Below are 17,541 nucleotides of genomic sequence, written 5' to 3'. Positions count from 1 at the left end.
ATATGGCATTGAACACCTTAATGTGTCAATAACAAGTACAAAAATAGTATTAAAAAAACAACACAAACGATAAAGACAAGTCCTTTTTCTTTGTTTTATTTGAATATTTATATATATATAGATGTTATATATATATATATATAGATGTTATATATATAAAGGAAAACACAAAAATAACCTAGGTGTCATTTTACAATTTTTTCTTCCTATTTTTCATATTATTTAACACATTTTTCTATTTTGTTTGAAAACCAAACAACACATACAAACAAAAAGTCCCACATGTGTCATCTTATAATTTTTCCTTCCTATTTTTCTTATTTTCTAACACATTTTCCTATTTTATATGAAAATCAAATAACACATATAAACAAAAAGTCTCACATTGGAACACACAATTAGTACGCGTGCTACTGTTTGCTCTACTAGGATTTTGCCCTATTTTGAAGGACGATTTCTTCGGTTTAGGCCTGTCATGGCGGGTCACGACTGGCCACGCAAGCTAGGATCTCCGAGCAATAGGGCGACCGGAGCTAAGAGGCAAGGGAAACGAAAGATCGCAAATAAGAAGAAGGCCCAACTTTGTCATATGTAGTGCTCAAGACAAAATCGGTGGCTGAGAATTTAGGGGTAGATACCTTATCTGTCTCCGATCCAAACACCAATGAGGAGGAGCCGGATGCGAGGAAGATGAACCAAACAATGGAGGAGGAAACTGAAGTTATTTCGCCAAGATCTACCATTCTGCAGTTGACAAAGGAGGAGAAGATTCGGGAGGATTTTAAAAGTTTCCTAGAGGTATCAAACAGAACCAAAGATAAAGTGAAACTGGGTAAGTTTGCTAAGCCTTCTATTTTCGAACCTATTACTCAGAATTTGTGTGATAAATTTAGTGCAACTACTACTGAGAAATTGAAGATTAAAATAGAACTGGATGATATATATGATGAAGTTGAATATTGGCAATCGACTATGGTCTGTTATGTATTGGGGGAAAATCCACCAATAGGAGCTTTTGAAGGCTTTACTAGGAGGGTTTGGAAGGAAAGAGGAGTGGACAAGGTCAGCTTGCTGAAACTGGGCATCTTTATTGTCAGGTTCTAAGCTTTGGGTACTAAAGATGAAATTATGGAAGCTGGGTTTTTATTCTTTGACAAGAAGCCGATAATAATAAAAAAAAAAATGGGATCCTATGACAGATTTTGAGAAGGAAGATGTTCATGTGATTCCCACATGGACTCAACCCCATGGAGTAGATTTGAAGTATTGGGGAGAAAGGTCATTATTCAAAATAGTTGGACAATTGGGAGAGCCGCTTATGGTAGACTCGGTGACGAAGAATAGGGAACGTCTTAATTTTCTAAGAATTCTTTTAAAAGTCTAATTGCATCAAGAATTCCCTGGCACTATCTCTTTTTACAATGAATTAGATATTGAGATTACGGTTAATGTGAAGTATGAATGGATCCCGGTGGTATGTAAAGAATGTAAGAAATTGGGACATACAACAGCAGTGTAATACCCTAGAATTAAGAAATGGACTAGCAAAACCTTAATTAGATAATTATGAATAATTGAGGAATTATATTATTATATAGTTCAACATATGAGAATTTATTTGATTAATTATATGTTAAGACCCCGTTGGTGAGCGAGGGGCATTTTAGTAATTATGACCCGAGAAGGGTAAATTGATGAAATTAATTTGAATATGTGCTTAGTGGAACTATATTATTATATGGTATGCATGTGTTGTCTTTTCAGGTGTGTTCTTATAGGTTGGCGCGGTATAGTCACATCTGGGTATTTCGGGCCGAACCGGATTCGGGCCTGAAATGCAAATTGGATTGAATTATTTGGAATTTTATTTGATAATGTAAAATCTGAATTTTATTTGAAAATTTATGAGTATGAATGACTTAATTGCCCTTGAGAGTGTTTATTCATGCTTTATGGCCCTAGGGGCAAAATGGTCTTTTGACCTCCGTTTTATACATTTAATAAAAGTTTGAAATTTTGAGATAATGAAAAGAAAAATTTTGGCTTAATCTCCCTCTTACTCGACCCCTCTCTCTCTCAAAACCCTCTCTATTTGTTTTAATATTGTTTAGTATTTTTTTATATATTGTTGTGTTATTTTGTACGGTGATATTATTATGTTATGTTAGTTTATTATGTAAGATTTTATGTTTTGGAGTTGGCAAAAATTTAACGAGTTTGAACAAGATCTCTCTTCAAGTATTCGAGTTGGAGATAAGTTTCTATCTTTTTTTATTTTATCTATTACATTATTATTATTATTATTATTATTGTTGTTGTTGTTGTTGTTGTTGTTATTATTATTATTATTATTATTATTATTATTATTATTATTATTATTTTCATTGGTATAATATGTTCTAATTATTATTTATTATTCTTTGGTTTTGTAGGGAGGTTCACAGCAGATTAGCAGAAGCTAAACTTGTGTAGCTTTAGTGGTTGCACTGGATTGGTCTCTTGCATTGGGCTACTGAATAAATCTTTTGAGTATTTTCTAGGAGATCCTTCTTCTTTGTTTTAAAGTAGGATCTTTCCTAGATTTTTTTGCTAGTTTGCTATCCAGTTTTCTTGAGGCATCTTTGATTCATGTTTAATGTACACATGAATTAGCAGTTCGTGCACTCAGGGTGGATGATAAACTAGTTTGGATAGATGGTTTTTCATCTTTTCTTTATGTATAAACTTTTGAGTATTTTCAATGAAAGTTCATTGTCAAAAAAAAAAAAGGTTGATTGTGGGGAAATTGTGTTGGAAGCTTGGTGCTAGTTTGTGCAAGAAATTGAGGTAGATTTATAGCCTTTAAACTTTGAATCTTTGCTGAATTTTATTGTTGTAAAAGCAAGAAACAGGTGAGTGATAATCTTAGTTGTATGTTGATGTTTTCCTAATGATTTGAACATGTTTATGCATGAATTTTGTGAGTATATGTTGGATTGTGTTTGGGTGAGCTTTGATTGTAATTCTAGGGCATTTTCCATGTTTAAAACCTAGTTTTACTTGATATTGAGCTACTGGAAAATTTTGGTAATATGTTGGCTTGAAGCTCAAGCTCTTGAGCTTTGAATGTTTGTGGGTTTAAAGCTTAGTTGTGAGATTTTTGTGTAATCTGAAACTGAGAGTTTTAAGTTGGAATCGGTGCATGAATTGAGTGTTTTAATTCCCTATCTTTGAGCTTGATAATTTGTGATCATGTTTTGAGAGTTTGAATGTTATTTGGGGTGATTTGATTAGGTTTTGTTGCTAAAATTCGAGATTTTGGCTGCTGATCCCTGGGTTTTCAACCCTGGTGCCGCGGCATGGTTTGAGCATGCCGCGACCCGCCCCTGTCGGTGGAACCTGGGATTTTGCCCAGGTGCCGCGGCATGGCTCGGGCATTGCCGCGGCCCGCCCTCAATTTTTTTGGGCAGTTTGAGTGTAAACTTTGAAATTCCATAACATTTGATTCTGAACTCCAATTGTGGAGTTCGTTATATCGTTGGAAAGCTTGTTCCAAGCTCTATGTGATTATCTAAATTTTAAATGCCATGAATATATATTATGAGTTTGAAATTAGGGATTAACCCTATTTGTGAAATCCCAGATTCTATGACTAGGGCTACCGACACCTGATCAGAGCACCCAAGGATTTGGAATCTCTGCTATTGCGGGACAACAGGTAAGACAGTGGCCAGCACGTTGAGTATGCACAGTGGCGCTTATATTGAAAATGATATGTATGAATATATGGTAACCGGGATTAGGGTTATTACCCTAATATGAGTAGTTTAATAGCCTAGGGTTATTACCCTAGTGATATATGTGTGTAAATGCCATGCCATGTTAAGTGAAATGAGATTTAAGGATTATGCACTCAAGGCATAATCAGGTTGGACTCGGTAACCATAACCGAGATGAACCATTCTAAGGCCTTATTGTACATAGAAGTGTGAGAGAAACACATAGGTCTACGCCACATAGACATAAATAGACGTGTGGGAGTAACACGTAGGTTTACGTCACGTAGACATAAATAGGCATGTGAGCCCAACATCCAAGTCTGTGTCACACAGACAGATATGAATGGCATTGCTATTTATATTATATGATGAGCATATTATTGATATGTTTTATACTGTCTTGCTGGGCTTGGCTCACGGGTGCTCTACTGTGCAGGAAAGGGTAAGTTGATTGCTGATCATCCATGAGTGCAGGAGCTGGACGAGGAATGTACATGTCCGGGCCATATCAGACCAAGTGGGTTGGGGTCTACCAATGTTGTGTTTTTGAGACTCTGTTTTGCCGCTTAGGCCGGCTGAAAGAAAAAGACTTGTAATAATATTTTGTAAATATTTTTGGGATCCCAACTTCTGTAACATTTAGTTTATAAAGTTTAAAGTATTACAAGTTTATTTTCATTCCTATTGTTATTAAAGTTTAAATTCTACGCTAATTTATTAGTAATCTCGTTTAGGGGATTAGGGTTTCGTAAGTAACTTTGGTAGCATGCCTAATTATTTTAGGGCGTACAAGTAGTATGCAGGAAGAAGGACTTGAATGTAGAAGTTAAGACAAAGCAAGTTTGGGTTTAAAAGAAACCAAAAGGGACAATGGAACAAGGAAAAAGGTTCTATTTTAAGACAAAGCAAGTTTGGGTTTAAAAGAAACCAAAAGAGACAATGGAACAAGGAAAAAGGTTCTATTTTAAGACAAAGCAAGTTTGGGTTTATATAACCGGCTCTATTTTAGTTATAACTGGTTTGAGTTATTTCGTGTTATTTGTTTTTATTCATTATAACACTGTTATAGAATCGTTTCTATTTTAATTATAACTGGCTTGAGTTATTTTGTGTTATTTATTTTTATGTATTAATTTTGATATTTAATATCTTATTTAATTTGTTATTATTTATAAGTGTTAACCCAAGAAATTGGCATATGTACTTTTCTGAGGTTAGGTGAGAAAGGCCTTGAGAATGACAAAATCATTCGGCCATGAGAGTGAAAAAGTCACATGATCCTGGGAGTGACAAAGTCACTTGGCCATGGAGTGACAATGTCACTCGGCCAGGCCTCTTGAGAAGTCACTCAGCCAAGCCCCGTGAGAAGTTACTCGGCCAAGCCTCGTGAGAAGTCACTCGGCCAAGCCTCTTGAGAAGTCACTCGGTCAAGCCTCGAGAGAAGTCACTTGGCCAATCCTCGTGAAAAGTCACTTGGCCAAGCCTTAAAGTCACTCAGCCAATACTCGTGAGAAGTCACTCGGCCAAGCCTCGTGAGAAATCACTCGGCCAAGTCTCATGAAAATTCACTCTGCCAAGCCTCGAGAAAAGTCACTCGGCCAAGTCTTGTAAAAAGCCACTTGCCTAGCCTCGTGGAAAGCCGCTCAACCAAGCCTCATGAAGAGTCACTTGGCCTCAAAGAGTGACAATGTCACCAAAAAAATTGGTGAAATAAAATAAATATAAACAAACGCAAATGAATGACTTAAAGGGGAGTCAAACCTGGGACGTCTCGGAAAAGAGGCTAGCAAATTTACACCAGGCCAAAGATGAAGTAATGAAGTGAAGGTGAATAAAGAGAAACCTCCCATGTATCTAGTAGGTTATGTCTTGAAGTACGTGCCAAGGAAAGATATCCACAAGACATCCAAAAGACACACTAAAATCTAGTCCCCCAAGAACACTTAAATGAATTCTTGGAGACTAGGGAGCAAGTGTTAACCCCGAAAAATGGCATATGTACTTTCTGAGGTTAGGTGAGAAAGGCCTTAAGAATGACAAAGTCCCTCGGCCATGAGAGCGAAAAAGTGACATGGCCCTGGGAGTGACAGAGTCACTCGCCCAGGCCTCCTAGGAAGTCACTCGCCCAGGCCTCCTAGGAAGTCACTCGGCCAGGCCTCCTGGGAAGTCACTCGGCCAGGCCTCCTGGGAAGTCACTCGGCTAGGCCTCTTGAGAAGTCACTCGGCTAAACCTCTTGTAAAGTCACTCGGCCAGGCCTTCTGCAAGGTCACTCGGCCAGGCCTCCTGGGAAGTCACTCAGCCAGGCTTCCTGGGAAGTCACTCGACCAGGCCTCCTGGGAAGTCACTCAGCCAAGCCTCCTAAAAAGTCACTCGGCCAAGCCTCCTAGAAAGTCACTCGGTCAGGCCTCCTAGAAAGTCACTCGATCAGGCCTCCTGCAAGGTCACTTGGCCAAGTCTCCTGAAAAGTCACTCGGTCAGGCCTCCTAGAAATTCACTCGGTCAGGCCTCCTGGGTAGTCACTCGGCTAGGCCTCCTAGGAAGTCACTCGGCCAGGCCTCTTGGAAAGTGACTCAGCCAGGCCTCCTATAAAGTCACTAGGCAAGGCCTCCTGCAAGGTCACTCGACCAAGCCTCCTGGAAAGTCACTCGGCCAGGCCTCCTACAAAATCACTCAACCAAGCCTCTTGCAAAGTAATTCGGTCATGACATTTCAGAACTTGGTGGAACCTTCCCAAGAAAGAAGAGAGTGAAGCGACAAGTGTACGAACACAAGGACGGATTAAGCACTCGAGGAGAGTATGGCCATGCCTTTTTCACTTTTTGAAGAAAATAAGGTACAAGGAGTGGAGACACCGCACCTGGAAGGTCTGAAGACTTGACCAAGGGTACGTTGTAGTCAATACCCTTGCAGCCCGGGACCACCTAACACCAGACAAGAGTACAAGGTGCAAGACCACATCCTGCACCTGCAACTTGCAGCTTGAAAATAACACATTGTCCCCTCGGGACCACCATGTATCTTAGGCCATTAGAGCCTATAAATACCCCTCTCTCACATGTGAGAGGGTGTTGGAAACTCATTCTTGTATCACTACATGGAGAGCATTAAAAAATTTTCATTTTTTCTCTCTACTTGGAGATAGCCATTTGAAGTTATATTAAATCTTTCTCTTCATCTTAGCTCTAATTTATAAGTTGAGTGATTTTCTAACTAATATTTTAGTAAATATTAGTTGACGAGTTCTCACTGCCAACAACAAACTTAACATCAATATATACATATATATATGTTGGTCGGTTACGTTTCTGGCTCATTTATTTTTTACAATTTATAAAATATGAAGTACAAATAATATATTTAAGAAAAATATTTATTTTATATTCAAGAACTATTTTATTTTTATTTTGAATTATATTAATGAATTTTTATATTTAATAAGAATTTTTCTATTCTAAACCCGTTAGAAATTAAGCGGCGGGAACATCGGAATGAAGGACATAAATAGTGAGGATGGAGTTTGGAGGTGCACTCCATTATTACCTATTCAATTTCTATCCCAACTATTAATTTCATGTGTTATCTTGCTTTTAGAAAGATATTTGATGAGTACTTATCCTTTTTTTTTTTTTCCTGAATGGAGATTCGTTATATACCTTTTAGCCGAAACAATAAAACATAAAAATTATATAAATATAATGATGATGTACATGATGTTAAATATTATCACGTGCTTATTATATTCATACATATGTACAAAAACGGTGGGTGACTTTGATCATATATATAGTGATGGTTTTCAAATAGTAAAAGATTCGTTTTAAAAAAAATAATAATAATAATAATAACAATAATAATAAAAGATTCGTTTGCAAAAAGTTGATAATTAAAGAAAAAATTTCACCTAAATATTTTAGTTTAATTTTAAATAATAATAATAATAATAATTAAGGATTTTTTCATTTTTATACTTAAATTTTTTTTTTTTTGCATTTTTACGAAATTCTACATAGAAATCCCTATTGCAACTAGCACTACAACTTAAATTGTAACAAAAAATCGTATAGAAACTCTTATTGCAACTACTGCTGCAACCATTTTAGAAACCCAAACCATAAATTTAAAAAAAAAAAAAATAGTATATGAAATAATTCCTCTAATATTTAAATATATTTATGAAACTGCTACATGTACATGAATATTAAGATGTCGTTTGGTTAGAGGTAATGAAATGGAATAGAATTAAAAAGAAATAATTTTCATCTCATTTCTTTGTTTGGTTGTATATTAAAGTATTAGAATAATGTCATTCTAATGGAATGACTTGTTAGAATTCTTTATCACTCATTAAATATGAAATATCATGATTTAATTCTATAGATAAACATATTATATATTATTATAAGTATGAAAAACATAGATCTAAAGAATACATTTGTTGATTCAAAGAGAAAAAGCCAAATAGCGGAAGCATACCTTAATTCATAGATAGTGACGATCTTAATCCATCTTGTAGAGATGATCTTTGTGTTGATTTTGGGTAATAATCTTCCTAGAAAACAAGACTTGAGGTTTTTTAATTTTTCCTCTTGATGGCGAAAGATGAGAATAGAAATTGGCTCATGTTTCTTGGGGACCACTACCAATTTATAACCTCATAGCTAGGTTATTAATTTTAAGTATTTCTAATTTAGTCCCTCAATAAATTAGATATATTGCTTAGGGTATCTACACATTTAGTGCATGACACTTTAATACCTAATAACCCATAATTACTAAAATGATCACTTTATTTTGGGCCAAACTTCAAATAGCAAGACACTAATATTCATATGAGCCTGTATTGAGAATTTTAATCCAACATGATTATTTTATTTAGAAATGGAAGGAAAGACCATTCTAATGCATGATGAGAAAAAATTTAATAATTTTTTTATCAATTTTTGTACGCATTTTAAATTTTACTCCATTCCTATTCTTTTTTTCATTCCCCTTTTTATTCTTATATTTTCATTCCTCTCAACCAAACGTCACTTAAATATCAAGTCAATAGTCATATAATAATTCGTGATTGATTTAGATTATTAATTTTTATTTAAAAATTTATTAAAATATATTAATAAAAAATAACACTTGAATATTAACTTGACGCTTAATTGTAAATTAATATTTACAGAAATTTTATAAATATAACTTAAGTATTATTACTGTACAAAATTTAACTCAAAAATTAAATTTAAATATTTACGTCATAAATTATCCTCAACTTAATAATATTGATCATTACATAAAAGATAATAATAATAATAATAATAATAATAATAATAATAATAATAATAATGATCATGTGCAACCAAAAGCTATATACCACACCTTTCTGCAAAGAATGAGTTATCTAACCGGAACTTACAATAAGCGACTTATAATTACGTTCCCATTGCTTTTTTTTATTAGTTCATAATATTTGTTTGCTTTTTTATATTTTTCCAGGGTTAGAAATTAAAGAGGCAATATCTTTACAACCCAATAAATTATACATGCCCCTCAATATTTAAAAAAAAAAAAAAAAAACCTTCAATAAAAATTTTCTTTCACATTACGTACTTTTTGTTAATTTTAATAATTTATTTTAGTTTTATATTTATATATATTTTGAATAATTAATTTTTTAATTTTAATTTTAATAAAGATTTCATGTATATTTTTTTATCTTGAAACTTAAAATATATGTTACTAGAAATAGTTTCAGAATGTTAATATATGTGGTAACTAAATACTATTATTACCCGCATTTCTAAAGAGGTGATATGTGACCCCTCGCGAAGGCCCACTAGAGTACTTGATCCATCAACTGGCCCAAGTGAATGGACAAGACGACCCATCTTCCGAATAGACATGAATCCGGACAATATGTCTAGAGATGATTTGGATCTTTCGAGTTTTTTGATGGATAATTCAACTCTAATTAAATACTAAGGACATAAGTAAAATTGGGAATCCAATATAGATGCCCCTGGGGGTCGTCCGAGAGCAGAAGATAAAAGAGTTATCCAGAGTGGTCTAACCGTTCAGATATTGCTTTGTTGGGTTTTGTGCTCTAAATAAAACTCATTTCAATATAATCAAATTTACTTATTAATAAAGATCAGAAATAACATTTTATTTTGCATGGTTCACATGATTTATTTCATGATTATATATATAATGTATGAATTCTATTTAAGTCCAGAACATATGAATTTGTTAAAAATTATAGTGTTGTCAGCACAGTGGAATATAATCTTAATTATATGTTCGAAAGTTTATTCCCTGATTTGTCAGAACACTGGATTTAGACTGACATGGTATAATCAGCGATAGGTATTCTTACACCTTGGAAAAGTGTTATGTCCTTTCCAGGACATTGGAAAAGTTTACCAGTATCGGATGTATGGAGTATACATCCGAAGGGACCGATATTGAACTTTGATTAGATATATTCAAACTTACTGTAATATCTATTCAATTCAATATCACCTGTTGATCCTAGATCAAATGACCTTAATCCTGATATGGTTAGGTTCGATCTCAATAGTACTATACATGTTCTTTGATTTGTTAGTTAAGCCTACTTTTGGGTCGGGGTGATACGTAGATTTTGGGAACATGATAGTATAATTGAGTGGGAGCGCTACCATAAATATGGAATCTATAACTTCTATAGGAATTTAGAAGTGAAACGATGATATCCTTCGAGCTTGGCTAAACAGAGATAAATGGTGGAGATTTCATTTCACTTTGCTGAAATATCATTTATACGGAGCTAAGTGTTTTAAGGATAAAATACATTGAAGGTGTAACGGTAACTTAGTGCCTTTTCAATGTAGATCATCTATTTGAGGGTCATTGATCACATTAGGATTATAACAATGGATAACTAATGACGTGTCTATATCATGGAACATATAGAGCGTTTTATATGACTGAGAGTGCAATTCCAAGTTCTAAGTGTGGATTCAATAAGGAATTAATAAGTTAGGGAATGTACTTGGTAAATTCGGTTCGGCTTATTGGAAGCTCGGTTATATAGACCCATGGTCCCCATACTAGTTGAGACCATACTGCTTGTAAGACTCAGTTAATTGATTTTGATTAATCAATTATAATTCTAAAGTTAGACTATGTCTACTTTATGAATTTTCACTAAGCAAGGGCAAAATTATAAAGAAAAGAGATTCTAGGTTTATTAATTAATTAAGATATTTTATATGTCTAAATTAATAAATATATTAAATGACAATATTAATAATTATTCTTAAGTTATTAAATAATTAGAATTGGCATTTGAATGGTTAAATTAGAAAATTGGCATTTTTGAGAAATTGGGAATGAAAAATAACAAAATGGGAAAGTTGCAAAGTGAGGCCCAATTCCCTTTGTATGGCCGGCCACATGCACAAGAAATTACCATTTTATTTTTTCATTATTTTAATGTCATACAATTCTAACCTAAACCTAGAGGGCATTCTATAAATAGAAAGTGTTGGCTTCAGGAAACTCACAACTTTGAACATTGGTTTCTTTCAAAAAAAGCTACACGCCCCTCTCTCTCTTTTCTTCTCTCTAAATTTCGAAACACTTGAGTGAATGAGTAGTGCCCACACACATCAAGTGGTACCTCAATCATAGTATGTAAGACTGTAGAAAATCAGCATCAAAGAATGAGAGAAAGAGATCCAGATTCAGATCTTAATTATGCTCTGCTACAGAAAGGAATCAAGGGCTAGAGATCTGAATGGAAGGAGTCATTATATTCCGCTGCACCCAATGTAAAGTTTTCTAAACTTTATATGTGTTTAATTTCATTGTTTTAGAATTCATATTAGGATGTTAATAAAACATACTTGGTAGTAAATCTAGATCCTGGTAAAATAATTCCGACATGCTTACACTTCTGACACAATCCCAAAAAATCTAGCATGTTGTCCCCTCTGCTAGCTAGACTTGAGAAAGGCTCATGGCAAAAAGAAAATCACATTTTTTCTTTTTTGGAAACTCACTACTTTGTCATTCTTTTCCCCAATAACGACTCACCCCCAGCCTGTCATTGTCAACAATATTATATCATATGGCAGATTATATCTTGGCATTGGGCCTCTCCTACCCAACACAATAGTTCAAATTTTAATATTAAAATAATGTATTTTACCCCATTGATGGGCTTTATTGTACATAACTCTAGCAAAGCCTAGATCAGTTCGACCCATAAATATATACATGAGAGTACTACTGATAGTAAAATTTCAGATGTTCAACGTTCCATGCTCTGTCGAAAACTGAATCATTGAGATCAAAAAGGCAATAAGTCGCAGCACCTATTTTCTCAGTAATTAGGTATGAACCCTCCCAGTTATTGCCAAAAATCCCATGTGTTGGGTTGCGAGTATTGGGCATGACTTTCTGGAGTACTAATTCTCTAACTCACAGACTTCTCTCCTTAACTTTTGAGTTAAAATAACACATTGGGCGTTGTTGATAGACTACGACTTTGACATGAGCTTGATCTTTTTTTTTCTTCTAGTAAGTCAAAGCTAAGACGTTGCCCTAGTTCGTTGTCATCGATGTTGAAATTTCAGGACAAAGGGATCTTGCACCTATCTCAACCAGGACCATGGCTTCTACCCATAAGATAGCAAGAAGGGGGTCTCATCAGTTATTGATCGATGAGTTATGTTGTACGACCATAATAATTATGGCAGTTATTTTGGCTGGACACCTTTTTTCTCTTCAAGCTTTCCATTAATGGTATGTTTAAGTATTTTGTTGACTGCTCGGTTTTCCTGTTGCTTTGGGGATAAGCAACTGCAGAAAAAGCTATTTGTATCCATAATTCATCACACAGAGATCACATTTCTTTACACTTAAACTATTTAATATTGTTAGAAATTAATTTATAAGGTATGTCAAACCTGCATATTATAGCTCGAAACACAAACTCACAGAGTTTGGCAGCAGTGATGGTAGCGAGTGCTTCTGCTTTGGCCCATTTGGTGAAGGAATCAACTGCAACAATGGCGTATTTTACTCCTCCCTTGCCTTTGGGCAACTCACAAAGTAAATATATGTCCCAAACTATAAATGGCCATGGACTGGTGATGGAATTCAAATTACTCGGTGGGCTATGAACATATGTAGCGATACGCTAACACTTGTCGCATGTCTTGGCAAAAATGATTGCGTATACATGAAGTGTCAGCCAATAGTACCCTTTGTTGCATAATGTTAGGGCCAAGTATTTTCCACCAATATGGTTACCGCATATTCTTCCATGTACATCTCGGAGGATGTAGTTGCATTCGTCTCCATTAATGAATTTTAAGAGTGGTTGATTAAAACTTTGACGGTAGAGTTTTTCATCATAAATAACGTATCGAGCCGCTCGATATCGCAATTTTTTGGCTTTGGCCTTGTCTTCAGGAAGTTTGTCAGTTTTCAGATAAGTGGTGATTGGAGTCATCCAGGTGACTTGACCGTCAACATTTATTTGCATAACTTTATCTCAATCAATGGTGGGTTTATCGAGTATGTCAACGAGAATTGCATCAAGTAATTTAGCTTCTCAAGTCGAGGGTAGTCAGGCCAAGGAATCTACATGGGAGTTGTAAGCAAAGGGTATTCGACTAACAATAATTTTCTTAGATTTAGATAACAACTCACAAGTGTAGGCGAGTTTTATTTGGTAAGGCAACCACCTCGTGCAAGGTACTCTCCATTGATTTGACAAACAATGATTTTTGAATCGTTGAATGCTTCAAGATACTCGACTTTCATTTCAAGCACAAGCTTCAAACCTGGGATTAAGGCTTCATACTCGACCTCATTATTAGAAGCATTAAATCCTAACCTTAAAGTCGTGTGAACTTTGAACTTGTTTGGACGGATTAACATGATTTCTCCTCTTAATTTTTCACTGTTTGAGGCTGCGTCAACATATAGTGTCTAACCCGCACCTTTTAGAGCATGTGGGTCGAGTCGCTCTTCTGTTATGGTTGCTACATGTTCATGAGGAAATTTAAGAATAAAGTCAACAAGGGCTTGGCCTTTAATTACGGATTGCGGGTTGTACCGGATATCAAATTGGATGAGCTCAATTGACCATTTAAGAAGGTGTCCAGGTGTATCGAGCTTGGCTAAGACTTGTCGAAGAGGATAATAAGTTAATACCTCTATTATATGGGCCTAAAAATAAGGTCACAACTTTTTGAAAGCAACGACTATTGCAAAGAATGGTCCCAGTTGCTCCATTTGTGGATAATGAGATTCCACTTCTGGCAAGCATTTACTCATGTAATAGACGGGATATTGTCTACCTTGGTCTTCGCGAATGAGCACTGAGCTAATCGCATAGTCAACACTGTAGATTGACAATACTTCTCTAGGCAACGGCTTGAAGAGTATTAGGGGTCGCCCCAGTTGTATTTTTAGAGCCTAAAAAGCTTTTCCACATTTTTCAGTCCATTAGAATTTCTTATGCCTTTTAAAATCTAAAAAAATTATGTACACTTATCAGAAGATCATGAAACAAAACGATTCAAAGCAGCGACCTTACTAGTGAGGCTTTGAACTTCTTTGGGATTAGTAGGAGATCGCATCTCTGCTAAGGCTTTAATTTTTGCAGGATTGGCTTTGATTCCTTGCTAGTTCACCATGAAGCCAAGAAACTTCTCAAAACCTACACTAAAGATGCATTTGAGCAGGTTGAGTGGCATCTTATATTGGCATAAGATTCTGAACATCGAGTCTAGATAAACGACATGGTCGGTCGCGTGTTGAGACTTGAAAAGTATATCGTTGACGTATACTTCCATAGTCTTCCCTAACAAATCTGGGAATATCATGTTAAGTAGTCGATGATATGTTGCACTTGTATTTATTAGACCAAAAGACATTACTTTATAACAGTACAAATCTTAGTCTGTAATGAAGGAGGTGTGCTCCTAGTGGAGCTCGTACATTAGGATTTGATTGTACCCCGAGTATGTGTCTATGATGATGAGCACCTCATGACCTACGGTCGCATCGACAAGTTGGTCAATGCTTGGTAATGGAAAGTTGTCTTTTGGATAAGCTTTATTTAAGTTTGTAAAATCGACGCAAGTGCGCCATGAGCCATTAGGTTTTGGGACTAGGACGGGATTTGCTAACTAGTTCGGGTAAAACGATTCCTTGATAAAACTACACGTGAGTAGGCGGTCAGCTTTCTCTTTTAGCACTTAGTACCTCGTGGGGCCATTTTGCGGCGCTTTTATCGTACTCCTTACACATCAGGGTTGATGTTCAGCCAATGACAAATGAGCTTGGGTGATATTCCAACCATGTCTAAATGTTTCCATGCGAAAACATCTAAGTTCTGTTTGAGAAAGGTAACCAGCCTTTCTCGCCTCTGCAGTTTAGTTTAGAACCAACTTTTACAACTTTTGAAATAATTGATATGTACCTCAATTGTTTCCTCAACAGCTTGTGATGTGTTCGCGTAATCGAGGACTTAGGGATCAAGGTCTGGCTTTTCCGCATGAGGAACTTCCTCAATTTTGAATGATTCATGTCATGAAGACGGCGCCTCAAGCATGTAGATCATGTTGTACGATTTTTTCTTTTCTCAATCTTGATGCATCATGTACAAAATAACTTTTTATTTTTTCTTAAAAGATTAGAGAAATAATATTACTTTTTAAAAGAATAATTATTAGTTATTGATATTAAAATATTATTTTTAGTGTTACTTTTCAATTAATGACATAATAATAATATTTTTTTAAATTTAATATTATTTTTAATATTAAAAGGGAATATACATTAATTATACAAGATATATGTGTTGTCTCATTTTACTTATATATACACATAATTATCTTTATTATTATTATTAGTATATAGATCTGGTTTTATAAATAATTATTATTAAATGCAAAATTAGATTAAAAAAAGAAATATTATTTATTTAAAAATATGCTTATTAATAACAAAAATATATATATATATATAAAATAAGATGATCGCTTTCACAAATATCTATATATATATATATATATGAGAGAGATATAAATCACTCCAAACACTTCTAATTATTCTCTCCTTAATTATTTCACTTTTAAATTTTTTTATTAGGGTAAAATCATTTAAAATACAATTATTGATTTTATCTTTAATTTTCTCATGTTTTTAATAAATTTTTAAATATTTATATACAATTCAAAAAAAATTATTATTCTAATTTTTTCATTTAAAAAAATACATATCAATAAAAAATTATATTTTTTTAATTTTTGTATTAGCTTTGTAAATATTAATTACATAAAATATATATTTTTATTTATTTTTTCGGTGACATGGCACTTTAAAATCTATTAATTAGTATTAATTGTGCTTTCCTTAATTTTCTTATTTTTCTTTAGTTTTTAATTAGTTTCATAAATATTAATTATATAAAATATATACTTTTATTTATTTTTTCCTTATTTTTTTCAATTTTTTATTTTATTATTTTTAAAAAAATTATAACTCCAAATCTAATTTTCATTTTTTTTTTCAATTTATTAGTTATATGTGTAGTACAACATTTTTTTAAGTTTTTTTTTTAAAAAAAAAAAAATCTAAATATCATATAATTTAAAAAAGATCTCTAAAATTACTTTCTTTTTGAAACCAAACGATTTTTCTCCTTTTTTTTATTAGCTATATTCTTTCCAAATATAATAACTCACACATTTTTCTTTTACTTTTTTTAAAACCCAAATATTATCTCTAAAATGCCAATTTATAATTCGTGGAAATGAATTTAGGGGTTAACCCTATACTTTTGTATTCTGGGTTTGTGACTAGGATTACCGGCACTTGGTCAGGAGCACCGAGGGATTTGGAATCTCTATATTTGCGGGACATCATGTAAGACAGTTGTTAGCACGTAGAGATATGCGCAATGGCGCTTATATGGAATGTGATTTATATGAGAAACTAGAAGCCGGGATTAGATTTATTACTCTAAAGTGAGCGGTTTATTGGCTTAGGGTTATTACCCAAGTGAATTGTTAATATGTAATTGCTATGCCATGATGTATATAGATGTATATTGAAGTAAAGGGTTATGTGTTTAAGGCATAATCGGGTTGGACGCAATAACTAGAACCGAGATGAACCGTTCTGAGGCCTTATTGTAAATAGACGTGTGAGCGTAACATGTAGATCTATGCTATATAGACATAAATAGGCGTGTGAGTGTAACACGCGGGTCTGTGTCATACAGACAAATATGAAATGGCATTAATATCTATGTGATGTGTTAATTATGATTATTGATAATTATACCGTCTTGCTGGGCTTGGCTCACGGGTGCTCTACTGTGCAGGAAAGGGTAAATCGGTTTCTAATCAGCCATGAGTGTAGGAACTAGACGATGAATGTACATGTTCAGGCTACACTAGACCAAGTGGGTTGGGGTCTACCAGTGTTGAAACTTTTGTAACTCTGTTTTGCCGCTTAGGTCGGCTAAGAGAAAAGACTTGTAATATTTTGTAAAAAAATTTTTGGGATCCCGAAACATGTAACTTTTGTTTGTAAGGTTAAAATTATTACAAGTTTATTTTCATTCTGTTTTCGTTTAAAGTTTAATTTCTACGCTTATTTTACTAGTAATCCCGTTTAGGGGATTAGGATTTCCTAATCATCTTGGGTAGCGTGCCTAAATGTTAGGACGTTACATCTAACATGGATAAAAATTCAAGAGGCATAATTTAGTACATGTCAAAG

Source organism: Cannabis sativa, chromosome 8 (genome assembly GCF_029168945.1).
Source record: "Cannabis sativa cultivar Pink pepper isolate KNU-18-1 chromosome 8, ASM2916894v1, whole genome shotgun sequence".
NCBI lineage: Eukaryota > Viridiplantae > Streptophyta > Magnoliopsida > Rosales > Cannabaceae > Cannabis > Cannabis sativa.
Note: the sequence above shows the minus strand (reverse complement) of the source record.